The 13500-nt window shown below is 38.5% G+C and overlaps 1 pseudogene; it reads right to left on the bottom strand.

The window, feature by feature from the left end:
• Positions 1-282: 282 nt before the first annotated feature.
• The window catches only part of LOC101568176, a 17723-nt pseudogene continuing 4505 nt past the window's right edge, over positions 283-13500 (bottom strand).

Below are 13500 nucleotides of genomic sequence, written 5' to 3'. Positions count from 1 at the left end.
CGAGGGGGCGGGAGAGGGTCCGGCCATGCTGCGCATGGGCTGGGACTGGTCCCGCCAGCGCAGGGTAGCAGGAAGCTCTCCACACACTCACCAGACCTGGGCTAGGATTGGGTCTGGGGGTTCCCGGAAGTCGGCAGAAATTCCTACTCTGCAGGAGGGGTGGGGCAGGTAAGGTGGAGTGGTGCGGGGCGGCCCGAGGGGGCGGGAGAGGGTCCGGCCCATGCTGCGCCTGGGCTGGGACTGGTCCTGCCAGCGCAGGGTAGCAGGAAGCTCTCCACACACTCACTGGACCTGGGCTAGGACTCGAGATGAATTCTTGACCAGGCTCACCACCGCTCTGTCTGGCGGGTTACCCGGAAACTGGCGTTCTGAAAACAACCCGGATGTTACAGGCCGCTGAATATAAGCTAAAACCGAAATCCAAACCACATTATATCTTGACGGAAGGTTGGGGGGTCTGCACTCTTTGCAAGTAAGCAGAAAAGAGAGTTGGTGAGATGAGGGAGGAGCAGCGCCCGAGCTTTCAGACCCATTACTTTCTCCTCCTTTTAGATCCAGCCCACTGCTTCTCCATACACCCCCACCCAGAATCGGGTCTCTGTGCTTGTGCCCCCTCGCTGAGCCCCAGTCAGCCCTTGTGCGCCCCCTCAGATCCCTGCTTGAGCACCAGAGAAGGAGGGAGGAAGCCCAAGGTCCTCAGAGCACTCCCAAGAACTGCCCTCTCCCACTGCTGCCAGGCCCCCTGGGTTTTAAATCCAAGAACTTTCAACCTTGTGACTTCACTCAGAGTTCACTTTTGGAACCAGCCAACTCCTACCAAATTCAGTCCCACTTAAAAGAGGAATAGAAGTTTGGGGGGAATGACAATTCTTTCTTATCATCTCTTAAAAGCTAAAATCCTCTCAAAATCTGAACTGGTAGACTTGGTATCTGAGACAGCCAAGAGGGGTGACCATAAATGCCCATCAGAGAGGAAGCAGATTTCGCACAGACCCAAGCTTCCAAACAGAATGCAGCAAATCATCAAGCAGATTATACATCATGATCAAGTAGAATTTATTCTAGGAATGCAGGGATGGTTCAACATACTCAAATCCATAAATATAATACACAACATCAATGGAGCTGAGAACAAACCAAATGAGCATCTCAGTAGAAACAGAAAAGTTTTTGATGAAGTCCAATCCTCATTCATGATAAAAACATTACAGAAAACTGTTAAAAGTTGGCTATATCTAAACTTGTTAAAAAGACATCTATGAGAAACTAATAGCCACCATCATAATAAATGGGCAAAAACTAAAAGCCAGCACATTAAAATCAGTAACAAGACAAAGATGTGCACAAAATTCAATTGTATTCAATGCAGTCTGGAAATACTAGCCAGGAGAATTAAGTAAGAGAGAAAAATAAAAGGAATAAGGTTTGGATAAAAATGAAATTATTTGCAGATGACATGATACTCTACATAGAAAATCTCAATAACACCACCAAGAGTCTTGTGGATTTATATTTTTTCAATAATTTTATTGAGAAAAAAATACCAATGGCACAGTTTCTAAACTGATTAGTAGGACAATTGCAATAACTACTACATTGTATATTGTTGTCTTTGTAGTGGTTATTCATAGTACAAGATGTAGACATGATATCCTGTCCACAAACACTATAGGTACAAAACTTTCTATTCATTGAATTAAGAGAAAGTAGCTGCATATCTCTCCTATTTTGTATATACAGATACAAAATGGTCCTTCATTTGTATTGTTTTTATGTTTAGTTTTGTCAGAAATGGGTATTCCATTGCCATTTAAACATTGTAGGTACGTGAATTCAGCAAAATAATCTAATATAGTCCAATAGTCCATAATAGTAGTGGGTTATCTGCAGGACTGGCAATGTCAGAAGTTGTTGACTTGAGCCTTTTATAGCTCAGCACATTAGTATGGCTTTATTTTCATACCTTGTTTTTATACTTTTCTACTGGATCCTTAAGACCAAGATAAAGCAAGACATATGTAACAAGAAATGTAACTTTTTTATCTGACAAGGTCAGTCAAATCTCCTCAGGATTTACTCTGAAATCCTGTCCTGCAGTTTGTAGATTCTTTGTTGGTGTCAGCCATGTGGATGAGTCATGGCCATTAGTTGACTCATTTGCTCTCTGTGAAAGCCTGAGAGAATGTTTTCTCTCTATTTGACATTCCTTAGACACACTCTACATCATCGATCACTTTCCTTTGTGGTCCCATAAATTCAAAGCCTTTATATTTACAAGGACACCACTGGAATATATACTCATATGTTAAATAAACCAGACCCAAATGTGTAAATATTATATCCCTAATATAAGAACATAAAAGAAGAAATAAAAATAGAAAGGTATAACACAATTAAAAGGAAAGTGAGAACTTAAGGATTAAACAAAGAAGAGAGGGCAAGAAGAAAAGCTAGGAAAAATGACAGGAGCAAAGCCATACTTTTATATGCACAAGGTGGTTAAGGCAATGATCCTGAGAATCATCAGCAGTTAATTGGTAGAATTCTCGCCCTGACTATCTATATATGCCAATACCTGTGAGCTAAGCAACTGCACTGAAAATAGCAATGTGTCATACTAGCGTCATGCTTGGAATGCCTATCATTCTGGTCTTCTGCATACATATTGCTTGTCATGTCATACTAATTACTGCCATACTGTTTCTCAATTAAATGTTTGTTTTTTAAAAAAGGGTAGTAAATGAAAACAAGAGACCAAAAAAAAAAAAAAAAAAAAAAGTCACAGGACTTAAACATCTTGAGAGGCTGAAATTTAAACGGCTAAGGATATTTTAAGGCTTAATGTTGAATCAAATAATTTTAAATCAGTCAATACCATAAGAATGTGCAGATTACATTCAATAACTTTACTTCCTTAGGGTGGTATAGACATTTAACCAGTTTATCTACTACGATTCTATTTGAAGAAAAATAAGTCGTTAACTTAGAAATTGTTAAATCCAAATGTACAAGGAAGTCTAATGAGCTAATTAAAAATAGATATTTCCTTCATTTCCTTATATTTTACTAATCAGGACAGTCACATTCTGAAGAGAAAGAATATTAATACATTGAATGCTTCTGAAATAAATAAAAAAACACTAACATGTTTCTGATAATCTTGTCTAGTCTTTCACTTTACCTTTTTGATAATATCACCTTTTTCTTCCTATAGCCGTATAAAGTATCATATCCTACCAATAACATAAACTTATTAGATGGATTATATTCAGCAGAATTGATAAACAGTAGTAACTACATATAATATTTTTTCTTTTATTTTTAATTCTTGCAACAACATTGATTTGAACAGCTGACTTAGAATCTTGCAAGGTGTGGCCGGGGAGATGGCTCAGTGGAATAAGTGCTTCCCTGACAAGCATAAGGGCCTGAGTTCAATCCCCAGTTCTGCAAAAAAAAAAAAAAGAAAGAAAAGAAACCCCAAAAAACAAAACAAGCTAGGATGTAGCTCAGTGCCACGGCCCTGAGCTCAGTTAGTGGCCGGGGAGATGGCTAAGTAGGATAAGCGCTTGACTGGAAAAAGCAAGGGTCTGAGTTCAAACCCCAGTACTGCAAAAAAAAAAAAAAAAAAAAAAAAAAAAAAAATAAAAAAAAAAGAACAAATCATGCAAGGCAATAGGAAGTATAATATTATTGATATCAGGAAGTCATGAGTTCTTCAAATCACAATGAAGTTGATTTTACTTTGGAGTTTTCTGATAAGATCACCTCTGAACATAATTAGGGAGCATATGTGGGTCTGTCTGTGTGTCTTTGAGTATTTGTTCTGATTTGGAAATATTTTTTTATTTCACAGACTTAGATATTAATTATCCTCCAAGCATTACTTTGCTAGAGAGCCCACATCTCATTTCTCACACAGGTCTCAATATCAGAAATGTCTGATGATGCTTTTGATTAATCAGTGACCCTGAAGGAGTTAAAGACTCTAATTATATTTAAGTGATACGTACGCACCCATGCTCACAGCAGCACAGAATTCATAAGAGCTAAGCCATGAAAATGAACTTCCTGTCCATAAGCAGACGAAAGGTAAAAAATGTGATTTTAAATCTCCTTTCCCTTAAAGAAGCATGAACTTAACATATTTCTACGAAAATGGATGTATTTTGAGTCCACTCTGTTAACTGAAATAAGTCAGACACACAAGCTTAAATATCACATGGTTGCTCTTATATTCTCTTCCATCTCAAATTATAAGCAGAGCAAAATAAAACACAGAATATAGGGAGTAGGGAAACAGACCTTTCTCAAAAAGGAAGAGAACAAGACGTGAAGTGAGGGGAGAGGGTGAAGAGGAGTAGGGAATGAAAAGAAAAACTGAGACATGATATGTACATTTTCCAACACTGAAATGTAAACATCGTGTACTGCAAACATGTACTAATAAAAATAAATGAATAAAAATCAAGCATTTCAAACTGTTCATGCATAGCCAATCCATGGGTTACTCTACAAAGGCTAAGGAAACCAACTGTAAGTTTCCTTGTGTGAGGTAAATGTCTCCTTCTCTGTACTACTCTGAGGCTCAGAAGTGGGTTACCCATGCTAATGTATATTAGAATACTGTTGCTCTGAGTGATTAGATGAAGAAAGATGTAGACCCACTCATGCAGAGAGACTCATTCCACTTACCTGTAAACAGTCTTTTCAATGAGTTTCTTTAAACAGGAAAATAATCCCAAAATTCAGAAGTCCAACTTTCCAAGGGAGTGTATCAGATATTTCTTTCCCGTAAGATATGCTTTGTCTTTGACCAAGCTACAAATGACAGAAATCTATTACTCAACATTCATACTAGTCCAGAAAGCCAACTGGAAAGATTTCAGATGTAGTCAAAAAATTTCTATTTGATATTTTTAATAATGGAACAACCAAGACCCTGAGGGAAGGAATCTTTGTCACTGGAAATCATGACTTGCTTTGATTTTGTTTAATTAGTTTCATTTTTTCTTGGTTTTGATATCTAAAAGCATATCTCATCAATTCACATTGAGTGATGTAGCTATGAAGCTTTTGTGGATTTGCAATTTATTTTATTCCATAAAGAAAAATGGAAAATGAAATATTTGTGCCATACGTAGAAGTGGATTTTGCTTACAATTTCCCTATATGAGTGTTTATTAAGGTCTCGTACATCTCAAAAAAAGAAAAAAAAAACAACACACTAAGAATACAGCAGACTACTTCTAAGGAGAGACATCTTTAAAATGAGAAATCCCATAGGATGACGGGTTCACATATGTTATGTATTGATACCACTTAGAAAATATATAGCAAGCTACGAGTCTCAAGCAAGCTCACTGACTATTCAAGAAACTATTTTAAGCAGGGCCAACTTGTTGGAAATAGGAATTTTACAACATTGCAGTAGGTTCAGTATTGTATGGTACCTTCTTTAAATTTATGGTATGTTTTATAAGGGTCTTTGCATTTTCCTTTGGAAATAGGAACATCAAATTATGTAATATATATTATCTAATAAATTCATTATTGCTAATTAAATCGAAAAGTATTTTTCCAACAAATCCTGTAATCTTTTGGTCATAATCAGTTATTCAATTTTGTATATTAAAGACAATGGAGCAAAAGCAGAGATGGTGTTAAAAGACACAGACTTATACAGAGATGAAAAATAAAGAACTGGAGTTACAGAGAACTAAGAGGAAGAAGAAAAGGAGAACAAACTGTAAAATATATAAAAGTTGTGATTATGACATTCCTTAAAGCTTGTAAAAATAATGAGTTAGAATTTCTCATGGATTCTATAAACATACATCATTTAGGGATTGGGGCTCTGGTGGAGACCTACGTGAAGGCCATCAACAGCATGGGGTGGTACCCTGCTTGGAGACTGCAGCGACCTCTCTGGCCCAGTGTGAGACTGCAGCACCCATGAAGAAGGCAGGTAACAACAGTGAGCAGACTGCCCAGTGAGTGAGGCTGCCCACAGACCTGCTTCAGGAGCTGCTGGACATGTATGCAGTATGTGAGAATGAAGCCATCGTGGTCCTCATGGAGAGCTCCTTCAAGGATGAAACTGGAATTCCAGAAGCAGCTGGTGGTAATGCACCTTAGCATTTATGCTTTCCCAGCCCCATCCCCATCAGGAACATGCCGAAACTCTGAGGTTGTGAACTCACAGTTTACATTCATCTCATCATTAAAGGAACCTGGATTTGTGTGGCTAACAGGGCACTGTATGCACCAGGGAAGATGCACTAAATTTAACATTGCCTCCAAACAATTATCATGTGCTCAAAACTTCATTAGGGATTTGTTAGCTGACAGACATCTAGTGGAACTCTGTCAAGGTGGCTGTGTGCTCTGCTCCCTGCACAAGCTGATACCAGGTGTTACATGGGATTAGTCCTTATCTTGAGGCTTTGGGGAATCCCTTGTGACCTCCAAGCCAGCAAGGTCACATGAATTTTTCCTCTTGTTTCTAGACCTACAGATTTTCTTGTCTGCTCAAGCTGGAGAAAACTGCTGAAAGAGAAGCAAGACAATACTAAAGAAATCCTTTATTGCTTAGTGTAGGGGGCCTGCACAAGAGATAAAAGCCTCTCAGGGAGGGGGCAGGGGCAAAAAAATTATAGGGTTGGGTTGTGGTTGATGTTTGTATAGGTGGTAAGATATCGTAACATATGCTGTTTGGCAGAAGCCTGATACACTCATGAAAAACAAGAGGAAGTTGAGTTTAATCAGGAGGAAGAACACAGAAGTCAGTCTACTAGAGGCTCATCATTGGTTTGGTATCCACAAGCCATGGCAGCTCACAGCCATGATGAGCCAGCAAACTTTTGCATGGGTTTGGATCTCTCAGAACCATTGATAGCACCTTTTAAATCTGTCAGTGTCAGCTTTCTGAATAATTCATGTCCATTGCTTGGTCAGGTTGTATTTTGTGAAAGCTTGATAAATTTCTTTCTGTCCCAGTGAGTCTCTTAGGCACACTATACATCATCTGCAACTTTCCTCTATGTTCTCATGATCTCCTTTATCAGAAAATCAGGGACTCAGCTGAGTGATGGGATGTCACAGCAGAAGGAACCCCATGTTCTGAATTCTGATACCAGGGCTAGGGACAAAATATTAACTATCCTCTCAGCCCATCTATCTAGTTTTTGGTCTCCAAACCTCAGTTGTTAAACATAGAGAAGAAAACCTTAATGACATTACTCTGTAGTGGAGGTAGTAAGTTTGACATTGCTATCTTCTCTGAACATCAAACATCTCAGACATATAATAGAAATTTTATTTTCTAACAAACACTGATATTCTAACATTTAAATCCTTATAGAATGTTAAAAGACAACAGTTGCATTTTTTTTCGCAGAAATATAGAAATTGAAACCTTCAATAACTCTGGAGCATAAAAATCTTGATAACATTTAGTAATATATGTAAAATTTGATTTTGATGTAACAGAACCCTTGTAACGATTATCTCTATGTAAAACATTAGAATCCTTTTTATATTTCCTCATGTTTTAGTGGGATGTACATGACAAGGTTTTGCTAAAAGCAGAGGTCTGAATCTGAAAGAAGAGTCTTATCACAATAAGCAATCTTTATTTTAAATTTTGAAAGACGTGATCATCTGCAATCATGAATACTTTTAATACACCATGAGATTAACAAGAATGAATTGTCATACAAGTGTGAAAACCTTTGTTTCTTAATTTATTTTGTACCAAAAGCATCTTCAATGAGACAGCGCTATTATTGTAAATTTGTTTCAAAAACTATCTTCTCCAATAATCAAACTATTGGGATTGTCTTCCACCGGATTATAGATACTATTGGGGGTTACTTATGCAAGAAGAAAAGGTTGGTACCCCTCTCCTCACCATTTGCATTCCTGTCTAGTAATTGTCCCTACTCTAAGGAATTTTTGTTTCATTGGCTTAATTTGTTGAATACCTGTGAGTAACCAAATTTTGGTATCACTTAGTATATCAAACTCAGGAGAAAGCATATTTTTACATCTAAATCCAAAATTGAAATTATGAACAAATGATAAATAAAAAATAATTGATCTTAAATAAAAAGACAAACAGTGGTTCACAGAATGACACACTGACATATAAAACTTATTTCCTAAGATTTACAATAATGGGATATTTAAAACATTACTTAGCCCTTTTCCTTCCCCTTCCTCTGGGATATGACAAATTCTCAAGAGAGCCAGGAGTTTTCCCGAGCTGGTGCTCTGCAAGGCTTCTGCCATGCTCAGCTCGAGTACCAAGACTGTCAGACGAATCGTAAGAAGCCAGACAAGCTCAAGTCCGGCATCGCACAAGCCCTGCTGGAGTTGGGCATAAACTCGGACCTTAAAGCAGCTGCATGAGTTTAACATCACAGCAGTGAAGGAAATCAAGGTTGGTGATGGTCGGAAAGCAATCATCTCAGTTCCCCATTTGAAGTCTTTCCAGAAAATCCAAGTCTAGCTAGTATGAGAGCTGGAGAAGACATTCAGTGGGAGGCATTTGGTCTTCATCACATAGAGGAAACTTCGGCCAAAGCTGGATGAAAAATAAAGAATGTCATCTCTGACCTGTTTGAATTATTTTTCTATTGCTGACTTCGGTGGTGACACAGCTTGCTCAGGGTTCCGGGGCCAGCACGGCTTTGGGTAACAGGATCAAACTCAGGACCTTGCGCTTGCCAGGCTGGCACTTAGACCACCAAGCTATCTCCTCAGCCTGGACCATGTTTAAATTCAGTTCACATATCTGACATCAAATGAAGTCCTCATTGTTAAACTTCCAGTGTTCCCATTTGAAATCTTGGTTTCAATTCAGTACCAGCGTTTCTCTCTTTCTCTGCTCTCCAGAACTTGGTTGTCATTAGGAGGAAGTGGATTGATCTCCCCACAGACTAAGTTGTGTGAGGGCAAGAACTGTGGGAAATCTCACATGCACTCAGAACTGCACAGTGCTGTGCATGCAGTGCACCTGCGTGCGCGACACACACACACACACACACACACACACACACTTTTGGCTTGTCTTTCTAATGCACAGGTCTGGGCTGCAGTTCGCACGGGGCTCAGTGAGACCAGCTGAGTACAGATGTCCATGTTGCTGTGCTCTGTGGAGTGTTTGCACGGAGCTCTCCAGCTAGAAAGCAGTTTATTATAATGCTTTCTTGTTATTCTTGAACCCCAGGAGGCTGAGGCAGAGAACCCCATGTTCCAGCCCAGCCTGGACAACTTTGCAGGACTGTGTCTCAATAACAAAACAGAAAAAGGCACCATGCAAAGGTATTGTGTTTAAATGCTAGTATGGAGAAAGATGAAAGAAAAGAAAAGAAGAAAATAGAAAGAAGAAAAGAAAGATAAAAACAGAGAGGGAGAAAAAAGAGAGAGAATGAGAAAGATAAAAAATTAATAAATTCACACTTGAAATATATACTTTATCCTCAGAATACTAATATTGGGAAGTCAATGAAACAACTAAATGTATTTACTAAACTATGAATAAGTTCAGCCGGCAAGTATATTTTCAAATAATACACTGATTCTATGTGGTTCAAGCTAGGTGAACAGGTAAGAGTGGAAACAGCTTCCTCACAGCCAGTATTGAAAATAAAAACTCCAGAAAATGTTTCAGCAGCCTGAATTACACACAGGTGCACACGCCTGCTCCCTGCGCATGGTGCCTGGAAAGAAGCTGCTGCCTAGACACCTGATACACTTCTGAGAAAGTGAGAGTGCACCATCCTTTCACTTTCCATCTGAGTCATGTCCATAGCAAAAGTAGTCATCCTGAAATGACACCAGAAATCCTTTACTAAAGCAGAAAGTTGGGGCCACGTCAGCAAACCCTGCAGCCCAGGTGGAACCAGATTTGGGCTTGTTCCAACCACTGCCTCCTCATTTCAGGTAACCCCAAACCACTAAGCAGTCAGAGTATTAGGGGCTGATAGACTGCAAGAAAGCACTGATCATCTTTAAACTTCACACAGTGGTCTGAAAAATGCAGATGATAGTACATTATAAGCACAGACAGAAGAAAAGTTTATTAATAACTGTCTAGTCAACCACCTTCTATAGAGTAGTTACCATAGATATTTGCTTTTTATTATCACCATCTGTGGCTTCATGATAGGCAGTGTACTATGATATAAATGTGATGAAAAGAATTCTCCTCCCTCCACCATCCATTCTAGGTTTCCTGCACTTGTCCTGGTCAGTAGTTGACCTCCCATTGCATGCACTAGACATGTAAATGAAACATAAACAAACATTGAGCTGTAGGCCTAAATCACTCCTCCAGCTAGACTACCCGCCCCCACTCAACAAAAAAGAAACTTAAGTTCAACAAGTTCAAGTGCAGAATGGCCTACTATTCTCTGGTGAGAAAGGGACTGAGCACCCACCGCATGGTCACTGACCTGGCGGTGTCTGCCGCGAGTGTGTACAGCCCTCCTCTCCACCCCTCACCGTCTCTGCCTTGTTCCCTGACAGCGCTGCAGAGCTGCGCACCAGCACTTGTTTATAGCATGTGGAATTCTCCACAGCTTAGTTTGCTTTGTTGAACAAAGAGAGACAAATGCTCTTCAGGTATAAAACATTCTGTCAGGGATTTCTATAATAACTTCCACTCTGAATAACTGTCATGTGATAAGTAATTATGTTATCTACTTGGATATGTAAGTAATTGAGTGCAATTACAAGTCTAGCCTCTTCAGATGACAATTAAGTTCATACATGTTATTAATTTTGACTCACGTGTTTATTTATTTTATTTTTATTTTTTGGTGGAACCCGGGATTGAACTCAGCCCCTTGCACTTGTCAGGCAAGTGCTTATTCTACTGAGCTATCTCCCCAGCTCCTGATTCACTTGCTTTAATTGATTTCCAAAACAGTTTCTCAACACTAGTTTTTTTATTTTTAAGAATACAAAATAGTGATATAAAACAAAAGCTTTAGAAAAATATATTTCACTAAACAAAGTAATAGAAATTCAACAGTGGTTGCCTTATTACATCATGATATCTTCAAAATAGTTGTTCAGATCACCACATATAGACATGAAAGATTCATTTAAAGAAGAAAAAAACAATACTAAACAAAAATAATGAGGAAGTTATAAGAAATTTAAAACGGGCTGAGGAGATAACTCAGTGGAATAAGTGCTTGCCTGGCAAGTGTAAGGTCCTGAGATCAATCCCTGGTACCAGTAAATAAATAAATAAATAAATAAATTCAAAAGAGGTAAAAAAAAAAAAACAGGGAGAAAAAAAAGAATTTTTTTTCATTAACTGCTCCATATGCTGATACCTGTGATCTAAGCAACGAAGACAGCAATGTCTGATACAAAAACATTCTTGAATACCTGTCATCTTGATCTTCTAAATGTGTACAATTTGTAATGTCATATCAATTATTACTATATTATCTTTAAAATAAATTTTTGGAAAGTTTAAAAAGGAAAAGGGGGGCCAGGACCAAAATTTTAGGTTTTTTTGAAGGGAGGAGGCATTTTTCATTCTTTTTTAACTTTCCTTACGTTTTTTTTTTATTTTGTTGACTGGTTTTAAGGTTAAAATTGGTTATTTTTTTACCCTTTTTTATTCGGTTCTTTTGTTTTTGAAAATCTGTAACATATATATTGTTGTATATTTTAAAAAGGTCTTATCAGAATATGAAAAACAGAAATTTACAGTACAATTGTCCAAACTATTCTTTATATATACCTAAACATATCTTTTTCCCTTTCCTCATTTGTACTTTTCCTTATGTCAGTTTTTCCTTCTGTAAGGAATGGAATCTAGCATACTACCCTATTCACTTTTAGAACTAAAAGACACTGAGGCAGAATTCTATTTAGTTTAACTCCAACCAGAAGTATTTATGTAGAAGCAGCCTTGCCTAAATTGCCCGACTCCTCACTGCTCCCCCTGCCCTGTCAGAACTTCACAAACATATAGGAGATAAGAAGAGACAGGATCAATGTAGGGCAATAAGATACAGACTATGTGCCCATGCTGAGCCATAAATCCCTCTGCCTGAGACCTAGCATTATAGAATACAGGGGCATCACATTCCTGCCCTGACCTGCACCTACAGGATTTAGGGGGCACTATATTCCTGCCTAGTGGCCATAGCAACAAAGAAACTATAAAAGCAGGTAGGAAACAAAGAACTGGGCTTTTTGTGTCTTCCCAGATGGGAGGGTAGCACACAGGTTGCCAGCTACTAAATAAAAAGTTCTGTAATTTCTTTTAATTTGGTCTCCCATGGGCTATATATTCAATCCCAGGTTTTACATGGAACAATTTCTTTATCTTTCACAGTATTTGTTGTACCTTTTAGGTTTTCATAATTTTTTCAAGTTTTCAAACTGGTGAAATAATACAATGCTGGCACATGTGGATTTGATTTATTTCACTTACCAATATAGTCTCTACAAAAGCCTCAGTTTATCTTTTTATGGTTGAATAGTACTCCATTGTGTTAAAATGTTGTATCTTTTTAAAAATCCATTCAAAAGTTGATGGGCATTTGTGTTGTCAGGATTTAGCTATAACGAATTGTACTGCTATAAACATGGGTGCACATATATTACTTTGGTATGATGATTTCAGTTCTTTTGGACAAAATACCTAGGAGGGCTATACCTGGCTTGAATGGGACCTCCAATCCTAGCTTTTGAGGAATCTCCATACCGATTTCCATGGTTGTTGCACTAGCCTGCACTCCCACCAACGGTGGAAAAGAGTTCTTTCTTCCCCACAGCCTCTCCAGAACTTGTTGCTGTTTAACTTCTTGATGATAGTCTTCTTTCTGGCATAAGACGTTATCTCAGCATTGTGTTAATTTACATTGCTTAAATGGCCAACAATGTTGAACATCTTTTCACATATTTACTTGCCATTTGTATCTCTTCATTTGTGAGGTGTGTATTCATTTCAGATGTCAATTTTTGGATTGGGGCTTTGAATTTTGGAAGCATGATTTTTTTCAGTTCTTTATATGTTCTAGATAGGAGTCCTTTGTCTTACAGACAGTCTGCTACAATTATCTCATACTTCATGGGTTCTCTTTTCACTCTGCTAGTGATAACGTTCTTTAAAAGTGTATAAAAGCATTTATTCAGTAGAAGTAAGGTGACTGGAAAACCTCTGTTGCACAGTGAGAGCAGCTGCAATAGGTTTAGATGGAGCTTCTTAAAGGGCAACGTCGACAGACACACAGGCGCTAAAAACAAGGTGGTGAGCAGGCACATGTTTACAGGGGGTAGAAGCCGGGTCCAGTTCACTTATCAGGGACGGAGTGGGCAGCCAGCTGCTTAGGAGCTGGCCTTTGAGCAGAGGCTGTACATATAGGTGTTGTTTTCCTGGGTGTCTCACCCTCTTTCATCTCGCCTGAAAGCTCTTCCCCACTGGACTCAGCGCTGGAGATGATCTTGGGTCTCTCCTTGGAGAGG

This window comes from Octodon degus, unplaced genomic scaffold, assembly GCF_000260255.1.
Source record: "Octodon degus isolate 3935 unplaced genomic scaffold, OctDeg1.0 scaffold00074, whole genome shotgun sequence".
NCBI classification, from domain to species: domain Eukaryota; kingdom Metazoa; phylum Chordata; class Mammalia; order Rodentia; family Octodontidae; genus Octodon; species Octodon degus.
This window is presented reverse-complemented; position numbering and strand designations above follow the sequence as displayed.